Below are 17,891 nucleotides of genomic sequence, written 5' to 3'. Positions count from 1 at the left end.
CAGTATTGAGGCATGATCCATCAAAGAGTAATATTAAGTCATTGTTCTCATGAAAATCTATAATAAACCTAAGCAAGATAAACTTGCCTAAGTAAGACAATAGTGAGTAACCTATTCTTCCAGTAAGGCCCATAGAGTGGCAGGATTCAGAGTGTTACAGTAAAGAATAGCAATTGAGAGAGAAAGGACAATAGATTATGATAAATGGTTAATCTACTGGCTTAAAAGTGTTGTTTCCTCAGTTAGTAGTAATGTATGTACTCTATGAGAACCATGAGATCAAGTGGAATGCCTAGAAATAATTTGGTAAGAGTATCACTACATTTTGAGGTGACAGCTATGGCCCTAATACAAAGGAGATAGGCCTTTAAAACCTGATCAAGGATGAAGTTATGAGTTTTTATATTTCTTCTGAAGTTGAGTTAAAATTCCAAAAGTCTAGATCATTCATGTGTAAAAGGTGTTTGCAGTAAGATGTCTACGTGAAAAGGCTGTTGAAGAGTTTTCTCCAGGTTCTTAATGGCCTATTTATGTTTAGGCTACCAAAAAAGAGAGTCTTTTAATATGTAAACTTAATCAATTAATTGAAGAGGATTTGGAATCTAAAAAACAAAACTAAACAATGACACTCATGTCAACAATATCCAGTTAAAACTAGAGCTACGGGGAATATGCCCACCCCTCCCCAAACAAATTTTGAAACCTAACCGGCTAGGTAATGGTATTAAGAGGTGGGACTTTTGGAAAGTGATTAGGTCATGAGTGTGGCACTCTTATGAATGGGATTAGTGCTCTCATATAAGAGGCATGAAAAAGCTCCTTTGTCCCTTCCACAATGTGAGATTACAGTGAAAAGAAAGCTACCTATGAACCGGGAAGCAGGCCCTCACCAGACACAGAGCCTGCCCATAGAGGCACCCTGATCTTATATTTCCAGCCTCCGTTCTGTGAAAAATAAATTTCTGCTGTGTATAAGCCACCCAGTTTTTGGCATTTTGTTATAGCAGCCTGAATGAACTTGACACCTAGAAATTTTTCCAATTGTCATTTTGTGAGGGATCTAACATAAGTTAGTAGAATCTTTAGTTCAGTGGTCGGCAAACTCATTAGTTAACAGAGCCAAATATCAACAGTACAACGATTGAAATTTCTTTTGAGAGCCACATTTTTTTAACTCAAACTATATAGGTAGGTATATTGTTATTAATTTAATTAGGGTACTCCTAAGGCTTAGGAAGAGCCACACTCAAGGGGCCAAAGAGCCGCATGTGGCTCGCGAGCCGCAGTTTGCCGACCACGGCTTTAGTTTATCTATCAGGAGAGACAATTTTTCCCTCTTTAGGTAAAGACATGAGCTAAATTGTGGACATCAGATTTTTGTAGTTGTTAGATTTTTTTTTTTAATTTTGTTTTCTATTTCCTAGATGTGTGGGTAAAGTGTGCTGGAAATTGCACTGAGTATAGTCTGTTCTGCTCTTAAAAGTGAGAGCATGATAAATGACCCATTTTTGACCCCAATTCCTATTTGTATCTTTGAACTCTGAGCACAGAGCCCTGTGTTCCCCTCTCCTCTGCTTCAGTCAATTACACTAGATTGCTACTTTCTTAGCTGGTTTCATCTGCTTACTCCACTCTCTGTCATGCAAGTCCTTGAAATAGCCAACTCATTGGTGATTCACTTTATCATCCTGTCCAGGGAGTAAAGGTATTTGTTACTTTTCAATAGAAGTGATGATAGTTCATTGTACACCCAATCTTTTTTCCATTCTTATTACCAATGAAACTTCTTAATTATTAGCTATCTTATTAAATTGTTCACATTTGGCCATAACAAGGGATCAGTTTATCTTACTCTCCATCTCAAGGGGGGCCAAAATGCAGAAGACAGAAGAAAATTCCTTTGCCCCCTCTTCTCAAAGGAGTACACTCTTGGACCATAGAAATAAAGGGCTTGATGAATATAAATGATGAATTAATTTTTAAAATGAACAGCAATGAGTACTATGTTTAAGATAGTAACTGTAATAACTGCGTTTGTTACAGTGTTACCCAATTCTGCATTCAGCTACTTTCACTCAAGAATCAGGGATTAAAACATGTACAATGCCAATATCCAAGGAAAATGAGGCTTTAGCCTTTGTTATGCTGTCTCAGTCTTTCTTTTTTTTTTTTTTAAAAAAAGGTTTCTTGACAATTATAAAATTTCCACATTAATTTTTAACCTATATTTATTCTTTTAATGTAGAATACCAAGATTATAAAAGAAAAGAAAAAGTCAGTGTAGTTGTAGCATTTGAGAAATAAATTATAAGTAGCCACCCACCACAGAGACCATCTCATAAACTTCTAGACACACTGTGCACCTCACTCTGACAGGTTTATTGCAGTGGCCTTGTTGCTAAACTACGGGTACACATTTGCTAATGCTAATGCATTCATAGAGGTGAATATTAGCAAGTAGTAAAATGGTCATAACCAACCTCTGGTAAACTATAGAGATTCTGCAGAATTTTATATAAATTACTGTAAGTATTAGATATATTTAAGATGAGGCTTCCAAAATGTATAAAAATTCTCTAAACAGCGAGCTGTGTTCAGATGCATCTATGAAAGCAAACGAAAGGCAACACGTATATAAAAAAAAGTCTGGCTTTGAGAAATTAAAATCCAATACAGCAATCATTCTTTCATCCACCGTGAAAGGGAAAGGTGACCTGGTTTGTTTAGCATCTTCTCCCTTTCTCATTCTGTGAGTCCTAATTTTGCTTTGCTTTCCCCCCTGAATTTAACTGTTTTTGTTCAAAAGAGGGCAGTGTGTCTTCATAAATGCAGAAAATTATAAAAAAGAGATCTACATATGTTTTGGAATTTCAGTCTCTGGGGAACATTGAGAGTGGAAATAAATTTAAATATAATGAATATTATAAGAACAAACTGCTTAATTTAAGGACCTTTACAAAGTGAACATTATTTTTACTTAATTTGTTTTAACATCATGTTAACTTATGTACTTGAGATTGTAACACAGATGATTGGTTTTTTTACAATGGTCAACGATTAAATCCTTAGCTAAGCAGCAGGATTCTCAGTGTAAAATTTAGTTAAAGTGGTAAAATATAATCAAAGTGTTTTCAGATTTGAATGTTTTAGTAGATATTTGTGTAATTTTAAACTATAGTGTTGGTCAATTTACACAGTTCTTTTCCTTATTATCACTCCTTCTCCACTCTACAAAGTAGAATTTAACCAAAATTATTGCTTCTGAAATCATTATTAACTCTTATGAAAGATTATCTGTAATGAAATAAAAATAAAGAAATCTACATTTATAGTGAACCAGACAACATTCCCAAATTGTGACCTACAATGGTTTAGTGCAAATCTTATTGTCAGACATACCACATACAGGTGCTGGGTAACACATAAGGGAAGGTGCTTAGCCATGTTGAAAGTTGGGTTATTTTGAAAAGGTTTTATCTGAATAAAATATTGTAGTGAGTAAAAATGTCTAGAATTAAAAAAATTTATAAGCCATATAATTCAGTGGAAGAAAGTCCTGAATTGGCCATGGAGGTGACCTTAAATTCTTATACCTTTGCCTCTATGTCCAGTGTAGAATTTTCTTATGGTATATAGTTTTTATAAAAATGTGTAGATAATGCCTATGTGCAGTTTAGAAATCAACAATAAAATGATTACTAGTGTGTTCACCATCCAGTTTCAGGAACAGAATAATGTCACGTCCGAAACGCCGTCTTGATTGCATCATCATCTCTCCCACCTACCCTTTCCCAGGACAGCCCTTAGGCTGACTGTACTAATTGCACTATTTCATTTCATTAGAGCTCACATTGTGTCCCTAAATCATATCTTGTTTAATTATCTAAGTTAGAAATCCATATAGTCCTTTTTCTGGTGGTATTGCAACAATACAAAATCATTGCAGAAGGATGTTAAATGGAGGGGTGAAAGTATGTATCCTTGTCTTGTACCAAATCATAAAAGCAGGGTATTCAATACTTCAGCATTCAGTATGATATTTCCTGGTGGTTTTGGTACATGCCTTGTTTATGATTTACAGATTTCTGTGGCTGAACTGAAACAGTTTTATTTTATACTTTTTAAATTGTAAATGGATGTTGGGTTGTATTGAATGCTTTTTTTGCATTCATTTAGATAGCCATGTGGCTTTTACTTGTTGTTTATCACATTAATTAAATAATCGTGTAACATATTAAATATTTTATTCCTAAAATTTCCAATCTGGTCATAACCAATTCTCATTTTATTCACCTGAGATATAATTTTTGTATCAATGGTCTTACATAAGAGACCTTGAATGTTACTTACTCATGCAATCTTTTAACTATTATTTTAAATCTTTATTGTTGAGAGTATTACAGATTTACTTCTCCTTTTCCCTCTTTCCCCCCACCACCCAGTTCCCACCCTACCCCAGGCCTTCACCTCCCCAGGCCTTCACCACCCCATTGTCTGTGTTCATGGGCAATGCATAAATGTATGTAAATTCTTTGGATTAATCTCTTCTCACCTCCACACTCTGTCTTCCTTCTGAGATTCCTCAGTCTGCTCCATGTTTCTATGCTTCTGGTTCTATTTTATTCATCAATTTATTGCCATCATTAGATTCCACCTGTAATTGAAATTACATATTTGTCTTTCTCTGGCAGGCTTATTTCACTTAGCTTAATTATCTCCTGGTCTCTCCACGCTGTCTCAAAAGGGTAATAGATCCTTCTTTTTTATAGTTGTGTAGTATTCCATTGATAGCAGTCTTAAATCAGTTTTACAAAATTAATGAAAGATTTCCCTTCTTGTTTTCTTTTTTGTGGCATTTTGCATAATTTTCAACTTTCTAGACATGAAATATTGGGTAAAATGTCTTCCTTAAACAATGTTTTCTATTTTTTCTCAGTTCTTTATCTACCTGAAAATATTCCTTTGAAGTGATCATTTATTATTTGTCTTATTTTTTATTTAAATATCAGACACCCACAGCCCTATGTCTCTGTTTATCAGCCCAGACTGAATCTTGGAGAATTCCATCTGATCTGAAAACTCAGACTTATCCTCAGCTCAAGAAATTTTCTCATACTTTTTTTCTTCTCCTTAATGTCTCTTCTCTTTCTTATTGTGAGGACCCGATCTTTTAGGTAAGTTCTTCTGGATGGCTCAAAGACTATTGTGTCTTTCCTCATGGTTTCTATGTCTATATTTTTGCTCTGTGTTTGTGGTATGTCTTGCATTTATATTTTGCAAACTTATAATATGGGTTACAAGATTAGCTACCTTTTCTTTAATTCCTCTACTGAATATTTAATTCAAATTTTGATGTTAGCTTTGGGACATCAGGGGTTATCCATCTCCTTCAGTAATTCTGTTTTATTTTCCATGAATTGCAGACATTCTGTACTGACACATATAAGTTTCTATTTTTCTTTGTATTCATACTGAGATCCTACACATAATGAACTATTTTCCTCTGTTCATAAATAGACCTCTGGTTGAATTGTTGATGTAGCTAAACTTCAGAAATAATGAAGATGACAGAACCAGAAAGAATTTGCAACCTCTCTCTCCAGGGTTCTGTTGAATATAATCACACAAGCTGCCTGTCTCCTGTTGGAGAAATTCACTGAAGCTTCCTGTTTTCAGTACACATACTCAGGTCTCCGTTAGCCTTCTGAGCCCTTCCTCTGGGACTGGAAGTTGTTCTCCAAACACTCTGCTACCGTGTGGTGCATGCTCAGGATAATAAACTGTAAAATGACTTTAAACCCCTCCATGGAGACGTTTGTTTATTTTCCAAGATTCATAGGACAAAAGGGCCTTCCACTCCCTCCACAGAGAGGATTTGTTTAAATGTCTTTATCCTTCTCTCTTTGAAAGTGAAGAGAGGCCAATGTTCCAGATGCCCTAGATCTTATAATTCCAAGTTTCCATCACTGGGGTCCACACTCCACTGCATGCACAGGTGAATGGTTTACCCTCATTGCTTCGCCTTATGACAATTCAGGCACAAGGAACCCATGAATCATACATATATGTACTTCAATTTACCCATTAATCTCTATGCCTTGGAGATATTCCAATGACATTTGCCCTGAAACATGTGTCAGCCCTTTTATTTCTTTTGTATTCTAACTCACTTCTCCCTCTGCTGACCCATGGAGAGACTTCTGATATTACACCAATTAGCAAGATCTATAAATTGTGGATACTGTGAATATATCCATTGTCAACAGTCACGATGACTTTAACAACTTCTATATAGGACAGAATATATAATATAGGTGAGACAATTATAGATTGTTTTCAACTCTTCCATGCTAACTTGGCAAATCCAATTAACTACTGATACAGAATTTTCCAAAACATATTTTGGAGACATAAAAAATAGAAAATAATGTTCTTTTCCAAAACAAATCCTGCCCGGCCACAGTGACTCAGTGGTGGAACTTTAACCTATGACCCATGAGGTTATGGTTTTGGGAGAGGCAGCCAATCAATGATTCTCTCTCTTGATTTATGTTTCTCTCCCTCCCTCCCCTTCCTTTCTGAAATCAATCTATACTAATAAAAGGGTAATATGCTAATTAGACCAGGTCAACCGGCCATTTTTCAGATGCCCAACTTCCTTTTGGACAAAGCCATGGTGGTGGGGGCTGTGGCAGAGGCAGTTAGGGGCGACATCAGGCTGGCAGGGGAGAGCAGTTAGGGACGAGATCAGGCTGGCAGGGGAGAGCAGTTAGGGGCGAGATCAGGGTGGCAGGGGGTTAGAGGAGATCAGGCCAGCAGGGGAGGGCAATTGAGGACAATAAGGCCTGCAGGGGAGGGCCATTGGGGGCAACCAGGCTGGCAGGGGAGGGCCATTGGGGGCATTAGGCAGGCAGGCAAGTGAATGGTTAGGAGCCAGTGGTCCTGGATTGCGAGAGGGATGTCCGACTGCCAGTTTAAGGCCCAAGGGGTCCCAGATTGGAAAGGGTGTAGGTTGGGCTGAGGGACACCCTCCAACACCCCCCCCCCAGCACAAATTTCATGCACTGGGCCTCTAGTAAAAATATATTTAAAACAAACAAACAAATAAACAAAAAACAACAAATACTAAACTACCAAATTAAAGATAATGTGTGATGGAATACACAACACTTTATTTACATGTACCTGTTTATTATTTGCTATTGATTAAGTGTTTGTGCATATGTTAAAAGCCCAAGGTGATAGTATTTTGAAATGGGAACTTTGGGAGGTGATTAGGTAGAGCCCCCATGAATGGGATCAGTGTCCTTATAAGAGAAATTTCTTTCATTTTCTGCCATGTAGGGACACAGCAAAAAGGTGAACATCTGTGAACCAGAAAGAGTGCCCTCAGCGCATACTGGATCCGCCCTTGATCTTGGACTGCCCAGGTTCCAGAATGGTGAGAAATGAATTTTTGTTGGATTTTAGCCACCCAATCTATAGTATTCTGTTATAGTAGCCCTAAGGGACTAAGACATTGTCAACCCCAAAATTTCAATAAAACCATTTTGTGTCCTTAAATGGAATTTAAAGTTTTTGTTTTATAGTAAGAAAATCAGATGCTGAATAAAAATGCCCATTTTCTCCCATTCATAAATGTTATAATCATTTTAGAATGGATATTGTCATATTTCTAAGGGCCATCAAGGTTTGTTTAAAATCAGAGAATATTGATTTTTTCTAAGGAAAACCTATTCTATTAACAATGTTTTTGAAGTCCTCAACCACTTACTGTTGAAAAAATAAAATAAACCTTGCAATATCAGATAATCAGCATTAAAATGAGTTGCCTGTTTTCTCTATATGGTGAAAAGAAAAACAATTTTCATCAGCAAAGAGATATTTGGTGTTATTATTTGGTATAAGCCCATGAAATATTGTATAATACAACTGTGAACATCAATATTTAATTTTGCTTAAGTGTTTCTGTTTATGTGTAAGAGTCTAAGAATCATAACGCACCAAGAGGAACAATATTGGAAAAGAAAAAAGTGATGCAGCTCTATAGTCAATTTCACATGCAGACATATAAAGACATTTAAATGTCTCCAACAATAATTTAAGTAAAACAGAAGTAATTAACACCAACACTAAAATTACCAGTTTTATGCACTCCTAGTATATATACCTTTGTAACAGTAACTACTAATTTTGCTGTCATGATTTACTGAGTTATTTTTTAAAAGATGGCACATATTTTAAGTATTTATATAGTTTTCCAATACAGTAAGTTTATTGCAGTAGTTTTCACACAGTACTAAATTTGAAAATAAATAAAATACACAAATTGATTGGTTTGTAATATATGCAGATTGATTTCATTGTCACTTACAGTTTTAACAATCTCTCTAGTCATTGGAAAGACACGGAAGATAAATAGTACACTGATTTCTCTAAATTGTTTCCTGAGGCACTAATCATCAGAAACTACAGCCACGCCACCAAAACCATCATGCAGAAATAGAATCAATGTTGATTGCTTTTGCTGTTGTTTGCACCTGCTTGTCTCATTATTTGTCTCATGATTTGTTGCCAAATTCTTATCAGATTTTACAAAAGTACTCATAAAATTATTAATAAAATATCTATTTGTTTGTTTTGAATTAACTGATAAATCTAGTATAAAAAAGTAGAGTAAAGGGAAAATTGAATGCATTTCATATTCAATTTGGTGTCTTATCTACTTTAGCAGGGAAAGGGAAACACTTCTTATTTTGAAGAGCACATAGAATACAATACAATTGAAAACAAACAAACAAACAAACAAAAAAACACAAAGGTAACTTGTTCATTCACAATTATTGGAAACAGTTGGCTGATTCATTTCAAAATAGTATTAGAGACTCCAGTGGTAGATGATTGATTTTCCATTCATATATTCAGATTTCTAAATGAGCACTGATAAACCAGAGGGGAATTTCCTCAAAAAACACAAACTTTTAAAAGGTGAGATTGTTTAGTATATGCCAAGCACTGCTTAATTTATAAAGCGCTTCACAGAAAACAAAAAGACACAGTGAAAGCTGTATTTCAAACTTAGGTCATTTGTTATTTTTTTCTGTTTTCCACAGCTGAAGCAGCTGACTTCTTAGGTATCAATTTCTCTATTTTGCAAGGCACAGGACAATATTCCACACTTCAATCCTCAATGCTTTTGCTGAATGTTAGGGACTGAATTGTCCCCCTTTGCTCCCCACCACCACCCACAAGGTCATATGTTAAAATCCTATCCTTCAATGTGACTGTATTAGAGATGGGCCTTTAAGGAAATAATTAAAGTTAAATGAGGCCATAAAGGTGGGGAGTCCTAATCTGATAGGACTGATAACCTTATAGGGGAGCAAGATACACCAGAGGTCTCTCTCTTTGTGCACACAGAAGAAAAGATACGTAAGGATGTAGGGAGGAGCTGGTTACATGCAAACAAAGAGAGGTCTCACCAGACACCAATTCTCCTGACACCTGGATCTTGGTCTTCTAGTCTCACAATGAGAAATTACAGGGGTGAACAAAAGTAGATTTACAGTTGTTCATATGGAAAATAATACAATAATGAATAACAGTACAGCAATATAGGGTATGTTTCCCTATTCACAGGATATTTTTGCCCACTCCTATATATATATTTTTTGTGCAACATGTGTGTTAAACGTAATATATGTGCTATACATATGTATATGTATATATGTGTATTATATGTTAAATGTATGAATGTCATGAAATGTGTAATATATATCATATGTAGGTACAGGTATACTATCATATGTATAATGTATAATGTATATACACTCTCTATGAATTAAAAAAGTTTTCCTAACATATTTTATTTTGTCCAGACTTTTTTTTAATGTGTTGCTTTTGCATGGAAAGATGAACAAATACAATATATGTTTCTTATATATTTATATAGAAACACTGGGTGGATAAAAGAAACTGATAAAGTAGATTGCTGTGAGAAGCAAAGATTCAAAGCACATCTGTTGTCATTTAACTTTTTAATGTTTTAAATATTTTATTTAGTCAAAATACATTAAATTTTTCTAAAATACGTTTAGAAAATTGTTAATGAAAATAATACAATCAGAAAGGCAATTTTGGTGGACATCAGATAGCAGGGAAAAGGTGGGTAAATCTGTGAGCTAAGAATCCAAAAGAAAAGAAAATGACTTAGAAGATGGTCAGTTTGATTTAATATTAAAATGAGTTTATGGAAAGTTAAAAACAAAGATATGTTAAATTTTTTTTGAGAGGTCAACTCCATATTGCTAGGATAAAGGGCTGCTGAAAAGAATGGTCAGTACACACTAGGACATTAGAGACATGGACTAATGGAAATTGTTGGTCATAGACAGGGTATTTCAGGATTTTTTTTAAATGATTTCCATTTCTATTCCAAAATGTCTGTAGGCCACTGCCATTTCACACTCCATGCTACCAGTCAACCCCTCAACACCAAAGAATAGTTATTCCCATGTGATAATCTCAATGCATTGAGTTTTCTCAGCTTTCTAAACTATTTGGGAGACTTCTCCATAAACAATTCCCAAATATTGAAATTTGAAATTAAATTGTGATAAACACTGTATTATCATTTATCATTGTAATTCTTTCTTGTTGTTGTTAATCCTCACCTGAGGATATTTTTCCATTGATTTTTAGAGAGAGTGGAAAGGAGGGGAGAGACACAGAGAGAGAAACATCAATGTGAGAGAGACACATCAATTGGTCGACTTCCACATCCACCCCAACTGGGAAGCCTGCAACTGAGGTACATGCCCTTGAATGGAATGGAACCCAGGACTCTTCAGTCTGTGAGCTGATGCTCTATCTACTGAGCCAAACTTGTTAGGGCACAATTCTATATTATTGATTGTTACAACATCAACACTTTTGAAATATAATCATTAGCTATTATTCTTCTTGAAATTATCTACCGACAGGCAGTGATCAGTATGACCAAAGATCTCCTCTGGTGCTGAGTTTCAGTCAGCAAGGCTCCTGAGGTCTATGTGGAAAGAAAGGTCTCTCACCGCATAATAGGGTAGTTAATTTAACATTAGTGAAGATTGATCTACTGTTCTCACTAAACTGAAAGAACAATAACTCGAACTTGTACTGTTCTTATATAGAACAAAACATTGTCCAAATTTGAGCTGACATCAAAAGTCAGATGTAATACTTTAGACTTCCAGCTGGTCAAGTGCTTAGATTATTACAGATAACTGTATTTAGAAATTTTACCATCATCAAGTTGAATTTAATGAAACTGACATTTATTTATTGAGCGAGGTCTTCCAAAGCAAGTTTTATGGGCCCTGACATTTAAAAGCTTGTGTTTTAAAGCAGCCAACACTGATAAGTAGGACTATAAAATGCTAAAATAGAGAAAATAAGAGATTGGGAAGAAGAACAGAAGTGATGCATTAACAGATGACAAAAATACCACTGCATTTTAGCTGACTCAAAATAATCACTGCAATTCAAAACACCCACCTTTTAAATATGCTCATATATTTGTGAGGAAAATAGATTGATTAAGATCAAATAACCCTGCAAGATGGAGCCATGTTCAGACATAGACTATCCTTAAAACAAATTAAGTAATAATTTGGATGCAGGAATGCATAAGGGAATCCTTTTGACAAATATGGAGTTATTTTTCTTTGCTAAAATTAATGCATTGGGTGTTATCAGTTGGTATTTTTGTTTTTAGTTTCTATAAGTACTAAGGGAAGTGGAAATAACTATTGACACCTATGGAATAAAGAGCTAATAAAGAATATATAAACATGGAATTTCTATTTCTAATCATTTTGCAAGGCAAAAACAGATATCCTTGCCAAATTATATAAAAGTTTTTAAAAATCAGAAGAGAAAAAACCTTAAATCACCAAAGCAAAAACCAAGGCAAAAATATCATTAGGTATGAAGTTTCCCTATGTAATCTTTATTTTTATTGTTCCTCTTGAATTGCACATCTCCACAATAGTAAAGGTAAATGAGCACTGTCCATGAGTAAAAAGAAAAATCTCAATGGGCCTGTTGCGTTACTGTACGTTTTCTGAACAGTGTCATGGATATTGATATAGTTGATAACATTTGTTCTATAACATAGGATAGAACTGTGCCTTCTCTCAAGGGCAAAGAACAGATTTTTTTTTTCCTCTGCAGCATAAGAAAAAATGTCTTCTTGGGAAAATGTCAGATGTGTCTGTTAGTAGCTGCATTGAAAGATTGAGATTTCTAAAACCAGTGCTCTTCATCAGTTATGCAAACATATTGTGTGGCCAGCATCTACCTGAGCCCCTCTGCATCGCCTAGTGGGACTTGGCGACAAGGGGAGCCATTGTAAACATAAAACTCAGGCTGCCTGCTGGGCCAGGAATAAGAAAGCCATTGTGTCTGACCAAGGAATCTGGTGTCTCTAGCTAGCATGCATGGAACTGTGATAAGCTAACTCGTTATATTGAAGTAAGATAGATTCTTTGCCCCTTTTCAGTTCCTGAAACTATGGTTCCATTTATTCCGTGCATGATTAAATTTATGGCAGAATTGAGGCAACTGGGACATCCAGTAAGGTTGAACTTGCTGTTTTTTACTATTCTAGAGCATTTTCTATAATGAAGGTCAGATAATTTGCTACTTGCATTTTTTAAAATTACTTTAATAATGAGCAGCTCTGTCACTCACGCAGGAATGATGTATTTTGTGTGTATGATTTCATGTGTTAACTCTCCGGAGAAATGAAGCATTTAAGATGAGTGATTTTTACTGCTGTAATATATACTAATGCTTCTTTTCAATTTTTTCATTGTGTTAGGAATGGGATTTGAAGGACACTGCAAGTTTAAATGTTTTCTCCTGGCCGAAGTTTGCTGGACAGCCTAACTTGACATAAAGGTAGTCATCACTGTTTATAGTGTGATTTTCAGCTACTGTTATGACACCAATAAGATAGAATTGGGTAAAACTTATAAATGAATATTATAGTATGTCAGTTTACTGAATTGTTATGAGCAGTATAAAATCCAAGAGGATAATGAGCACTTTTTTTCTGTATAGGAAACAAACTTCTTAAGATACATTTTAATCAGAAGTTTGTTTGAGGACAATGACATCAGGTTAAAAGAATATAACATTTAATGACATCTGGTTGTCAGAAATGCTGAATGCCTCCATCTCTAATATGAGAATATAAGTCTGCTAGGGAGAGTTCATACTAAAATAAAATGATGGACCTATACATCCACCTGTACCTCGCTAATTGGGGAATATAATTTTTCTCTTTAATATCAAAGTCCTATATCTTTATTTTGGATTTACTCTATACTAATACTCTATATACTCTATACTAATTAATAGTAGAGTCTCCCTTCTGTCAAATTATTTTTAAGGTACAGGCATATTTTTAGCACTTGATTTATTAATATTTAGAATTTCGTGTATTCCTTAGAATGTGATTTATTCAAACCACTAAGATAACTCTGAATAGTCCTTTCTTTCCTAGCTATCAAAATGATACCTTTGCCAGTTATATAAATTGTATAAACTACTCATGCCTAGAAGACTTTTTAATCTTTTGGGTCTATAAAATTTCTAACATTTTAAAATAAAGCTATACAATAGTAAGTTGTGAATAGAGACTACAAATGTAAGAGCATTCCTTAGAGGGTCATGACTCAAACACTGACTATTTCATGATATTTCTTGTTCATCTATACTATCCCAGGACTAGAGTTTTCATTAAGTCTGAAAAGTGGGAAGAAGTTTTTGCCACTTTCAAGAAAGATGTAAAATGGAGTAATCCTATTGATTTTATTTCTAGCTCTCACTTCAAACAAAGAGAGCAAAAAAAGGCTTCCCAAGAGTGCTATATACTTTGAAGCAGTGGTTTTATAAATAATTGAGTTACCTACACTGGGAGAAAAATCTTCTCTCTTTCCTTAATTTTTTAAAACATTTCTTTAAAATGTTCTTTTGACATTAATACTGTTTACTTCTAAGTAAGGTACATGAAAGAACATGATCTGAACAAGGGAGTTAACTGTGCCAGGTACTATACATATACAGAAATATTAATTTATTCCTTACTTTTGGAAAGGTATCTATAATAAAAACTTATTCTCAATTGTATAACTGGTTTTACAATAGGTTATTGTGCAGTTTCAAGGGAAGAATAGTAGACTATAGTACCCTACAATATTTCATTTTGGCATAAGAATTGATTTGCGCTCAAGCAAATATAAGAAAAGCTCTCTGCCCACTGCTCCCTCACCCCATTCACCTGAAAAAAAGACAGACTTTTGTAAAATGTCCCTCCTCCCCTCTCTACCAGGAAGGGCAGAAGCCAATCATTGGAGACAACTCTCAACCCTTATCAACTGAGGCAACTCAGAGGAGGTTACATAACAAACCTTGGCAAACTAACCCTAGCTGTCATTTGTTTTCCCATATATTTACCCTCGCACAGTTTGCCACCTCTTAAAGCACAAAATCCTTTTTATTTGTCTTGTCACTTCTCTAAAAATGTATTGTTCCTTTGTTAAATTGATATGTAAAGCCAAATTGATATTTTTAACCACTGCTGGTTGTAGATATGATGCTCATGTTTATAAACTTTAAAAAAAAATTTTCTTTTGTCAATATGTCTTTTGTTAGTGTAATTTATTGGGCCCAATCCACAGAATCTAGGAGGGTAGAGAAATAAAAGATATTTCATCTCCTACGTGAGCAACTGTGGATTTGTGGTACATTGACTCATTTCTATCTTCACAATTAAAAATAATGAGACTTTCAAAATCTGATGCTATAGTATATAAATATTATTTATACATGATTACAATGATATTTTTTAAATTGATTTCAGAAAAGAAGGGAGAGGAAGAGAGATAGAAACATCAATGATGAGAGAGCCTCATTGATTGGCTGCCTCCTGCCCACCCCCTACTGGGGATTGAGCCTGCAACCCAGGCATGGGCCCTTGACCAGAATCAAACCCAGGACCCTTCATTCCGCAGGTGGATGCTCTATTCAATGAGCCAAACTGGTAGGGCTTAAACATTTTTAATGAGGGAAAATATTGAAAGGATTTTTCCAGTTGATCAAAGAAAGGATTTTATGGCTATTGTCACTATGTGTTTATTTTATATAATAAATCCTTAATTTTAATCTGTAAATAATTTTTTTCCTCTAGGGAAGTTATACGTGATTAAGTTGTATAAATGTCAAAGCTTAATATAGAACTTTAAAGCCACAAGAAAACATTTTTCTTGTTTTTTCAAAAGAAAAAAAGCCAAAATTTACAGATTATGAGTTAAAAAAGTAGCTAAAATTAAGTGTAGGACAAGAAAAATAAACACATTATTATTAATTATAAATTCCTATTTTTTCTGATAAATTATTCCCAGTAACTTCAATAGGTTTTATGTCCTATTCTTTGTGATTCTGCTTAACTGTCTCCTTTCTTGAAGGTCCCACTGAATTTTGTTATATATGCCTTTTAACTATGTGTACCCCTAAAGCACAGGCTCAGCTATTCTTTCACCCAACATGCATTCACTGAAAAACTATCTGTCCTATGCCTGGCCTCTCTCAACTGTGATATCCTTGATGGCATATAATATATAATCCCATTTATTTTCAAAACTCTAGAATCTGGCACAATTGATCTAGATTGATTTATGTTTAAAGAGTTAATATATAAATATAGGTTTTCAAGGAGAAATTAAGGTAAAAATTGACTTTTGTCTCAGTCATTTTTAATTCCAGCTTTAAAAGGCAGAAATTATGAGATCTTGAGTATGAATGAATTTCCATGTTTTAATTGCCTTATTTATAGATTATGATAATTAAATTCACTATAGCTCACACATGCACACACTATTGGATGCACACCCAAGTCCATATTCTTTATTTCCATTTTAGTAAAAATCCTAAATTTGAGCGAGGAATAACTGTGTTCCTAGAGTCTAACAAATTCTTTCCTTAAGCCCTGGAAATTTATTCTTCTTTGTTCTAAAATGATGGTTCTTAAAGTTAGATTCCTAAACAAGAGAATAGCAATTATGGAAGTTCCAAAAAGAGCAGATAAAAAGAAAGAGAAAGAACACTTAATTTAAAAGAAATGGTAACAGAAAACTTTGCAGATCTAAAGAAAAAAATGAACACCCAGATCTATAAATCCCAAAGAACTCCAAATAGATTGAACATAAAGAGGTCATCATCAAAAAACATTATAATCAAATTGTCAAAAGTTAATGGCAAAGAAAGAATTTTGAAAGCAGAAAGAGAAAGGAAACTCGCCATACATAATGTCCCTCCCCATAAAACTATCAGTAGATTTCTCATAAGAAACTATGCAGGCCAGGAGACAGTGCTCAAACAAACAAAAATATACAACAAACAAAAATGCTGTACTAGGCAAAGTTGTCCTTCAGAAATGAAGGTGAGATAAAGTCTTTCCCAGACACACAAAGCTGAGGGTATTTATCAGCATTAGATTGGTCTTGGAAGAAATGCCAAAGAAAATTATTTAAGTTGAAACAAAAGACACTAACTAGCTACATGACAAGATGTGAAAATATAAAACTTATTGGTAAAGGTAAATATATAGTCAATTCATAATACTCTAATACCTAATGATGGTGTGTAAATCACTTTTAACTGTGGAATAAAAATTAGAAGACAAAAAAATATTTAAAATAACTACATCTGGCATAAGAACAGGCTTAAAGATCAATGAAACAGAAAAGAGAGTACAGAAATAAACTCATGCCTTTATGGTCAACTAATATTTGACAAAGAAGGCAAGAGCATACATTGGAACAGAGAGAGTCTCTTCAATAAATGGTTTTGGGAAAATTGGACAGGTACATACAAAAAATAAAATAAAACTAGACCACCAACATACACCATACACAGGAATAAACTCAAAGTGGATGAATGACTTAAAGATAAGTTACAAAACCATAAAAATCCTAAAAGAAACTATAGGCAATAATTCAGACAACTCTTGCTGATGTATTTTTGCTGATATATTTCCTAGGGCAAGAGAATGGGCCTTTGATTTAATTTCCCCTAATGAAATTCTTTCACCTTAAAATTTTCCAAATTCTCACTTAGTGCTTGGTGTTCCACATTTGTTCTCCATGCCCAAATTTAAAAAAACTTTATTTTCTCTTTCAATATCAGTAATTTAAAAGAATAAACTAGATAAATAACAGTAGGGCGCAAAAAGTTTTTGAAAGAAACATGTATTTAAATTTCACTAGAAAAACCTCTACAAATAATAATAATAATCCTATATAATAAAGAGCTAATATGCAAATAGTCATCACGCCCTCACACCGTCACGCTGGGGCCGGGGGACCTGAGGCCAGGCTGCAGGACCTGAGGCCACCCCCCTTGCCTCAGTGCCGGGGCTGGAGGACCTGATGTTGTGCTTTCCACTCTGGCGCTGTGCTTGGGGACCTGAGGACACGCCCCAGCCTGGCAGGGCTTGACAGGGGTGGGGCAGGCCCAGTCTGGGTCTCGCATGATTTTGAGGCACACACGGGTGGGTGGGGACTTGACTCTGGGTCCCGCGGCATGCCCCAGACTCTGACAGGAGGAATATTTTCATATACATTTTACTAATTTTCTTTCATCTCTGACACTTGTATTATAGAGAAAGGGCAAATAGCAATATTAAATATTTCCTCTAATTAATTCCCTTTTAATGTGCATGAATTTCATGCACTGGGCCACCAGTAATAATAATAAAACTAAAGTTATGATTGAATGGAGTTATAGCCCATATTGTCGAAGCTGTTTGATGAGAAAACTGAGATTCATGACAATGTCCTATTATT

This window comes from Myotis myotis, unplaced genomic scaffold (assembly GCF_014108235.1).
Source record: "Myotis myotis isolate mMyoMyo1 unplaced genomic scaffold, mMyoMyo1.p scaffold_m19_p_2, whole genome shotgun sequence".
Lineage (NCBI taxonomy): Eukaryota > Metazoa > Chordata > Mammalia > Chiroptera > Vespertilionidae > Myotis > Myotis myotis.
The sequence above is the reverse complement of the archived record's forward strand: the minus strand, read 5'-3'. Positions refer to the sequence as shown.